The sequence below is a fragment of the Phoca vitulina genome, unplaced genomic scaffold (assembly GCF_004348235.1).
Source record: "Phoca vitulina isolate PV1807 unplaced genomic scaffold, GSC_HSeal_1.0 scaffold39, whole genome shotgun sequence".
NCBI lineage: Eukaryota > Metazoa > Chordata > Mammalia > Carnivora > Phocidae > Phoca > Phoca vitulina.
In genome coordinates this window covers 7,872,942-7,875,146 of record NW_022589742.1, presented here as the reverse complement: position 1 = coordinate 7,875,146, position 2,205 = coordinate 7,872,942, and the positions used below count along the sequence as shown (strand labels likewise).

Genomic DNA, 2,205 nt, shown 5'->3' with positions numbered 1-2,205 from the left:
CTACCAGTTACAGAATAAGTAAGTCATGGGAATAAAAGGCACAGCATAAGGAATACAATCAATGACACTGTAATAGCGATGTATCAGGACAGGTGGTAGCTTCCCTTGCAGTGAGTATAGCATAATGTATACATTTGTCCAATCGCTATGCTGTATACCTGAGACTAATGTAACACTGTGCGTCAACTAGACTCCAAAAAAACAGTCTGCAGGGGCGCCTGGGTGGCTCATTCAATTAAGCATCTGACTACAGCTCAGGTCAAGATCTCAGGATCCTGAGATCAAGCCCCCGGTCGGCTCCCTGCTCAGTGAGAGTCTGCTTGTCCCTCTCCCTCCCACTCTGCTCCTCCCCCCGCTCCTGCGCTCTCTCAAATAAATAAAATCTTTTTAAAAATCCGCATATAGTGGACCTGTGTGCAGTTCAAACCTGTCTTGCTCAAAGACCAACTATATAAAATCTGTATGCTAAAAATTACAAAATGCTGATGAAAGAAATCAAAGACCTTAAGAAATGGACATACATGTCCATACCACATTCATCAGGTGGAAAACTCAACACAGTGAAAATGTCAGTTCCTCCAAATTTACATTCAGGTTTAACAAAATCCCTATCAAAACCCCGGCAAGGGGCTCCTGGGTGGCTCAGTCGTTTAGCGTCTGCCTTCGGCTCAGGTCATGATCCCAGGGTCCTGGGATCGAGCCCCGCATCGGGCTTCCTGCTCCACGGGAAGCCTGCTTCTCCCTCTCCCACTCCCCCTGCTTGTGTTCCCTCTCTCGTTGTCTCTCTCTCTCTGTCAAATAAATAAATAAAATCTTAAAAAAAAAAAAACCCAGCAAAAGTTTCTGTAGCTTCAGATAAGATTATTTTTAAATTTATATAAAATCTTATGGGCCCTAGAATAATTAAAGCAATCTTGCCACAGAATATTGAGTCTCCATCGAAAGTCACTGAAGTTTCCTGCTTCAACAGTTCTTGGACAGAACCCGGCACTCGTCCCCCACCCTGTGGCTGCTCAGAGTCACCCCTCCGCCATCTCCTCACAGTGCCCACAGACCGTCCCCGTTGCAGCCACCCCCACTCTCCTCAGCGGCTGCCATGATGACATAGTCTATGTCATAAGACAATGTCCCTCTTACAGGTGCACCAGAACTACCACCAGGACTCGGAGGCTGCCCTCGACCTCCAGATCAACCTGGAGCTCTACGCCTATGTCTACCTGTAGTCCATGTCTTACTACTTTGACCACAAAGAAGCCTTCGAAGAACTTGGCCAAATATTTTCTTCATCCATCTCATGAGGAGAGGGAACATGCTGAGAAACTGATTAAGCTGCAGGGAAGACCCTCAGGATATCAAGAAACCAGACCATGATTACTGGGAAAATGGACCAAATGCAATGGAGTGTGCATTACACTTGGGAAAAGAGTGTGAATCAGTCAATACTGGAACTACACAAACTGGTCACTGATAAAAAATGACCCCATCTGTGGGACTTCATTGAGACTCATTACCTGAACAAACAAGTGAAATCCATCAAAGAATTGGGTGACCATGTAACCAACCTGTGCAAGATGGGGGCTCCCGAATCTGGCATGGCACAGTATCTCTCTGACAAGCATACCTTGGGAAACAGTGATAACGAGAGTTAAACCTTAGGGTCTTCCCATAGCCCCAAGGGTGACTTCCCTGGTCACCAAGGCAGTGTATGCATGGTGGGGTTATATTTACCTTTTCTATAAGTTGTACCAAAACATCTATTTAACTTCTTTCATTTGTACCATTCCTTCAAAATAAAGTTATTTGGTAACCCCCCCAAAATAATCTTCCCACAAAATATTAAAGTGGGAGAAATCACTCTAGCTGATACAAAAGCTTACCATATAGCTATAGTAATCAAGACAGGGTGGGGTTGGCAGAGGGATAAACACATATAGCAATGGAACAGAAGAGGAAACCTAGAAATATACCCAAACCAATATACTCAACTGATTTGTGGAAAAAAAAAAAAACTGCACAAGCAATTCAACAGAACAAGGATTATCTTTTTAATAAATGGTGCTAAAGGAATTAGACATCCACAGGCCCAAAAAAAAAAAAAAAATCAATCTAAACCTCATACCTTATAAAAATTAACTCAAAATGGAGCACCAGAATAAATCTAAAACCTAAAAGTATAAAATATTTTTAAATGGGAAAAAGCTTCAG

General features: G+C 43.0%; 1 pseudogene; it reads left to right on the top strand.

Annotated features, from left to right (window-relative positions):
* Positions 1–1,124: 1,124 nt before the first annotated feature.
* LOC116647106 lies at positions 1,125–1,649 on the top strand (annotated as a pseudogene).
* The last annotated feature ends 556 nt before the right edge of the window (positions 1,650–2,205 follow it).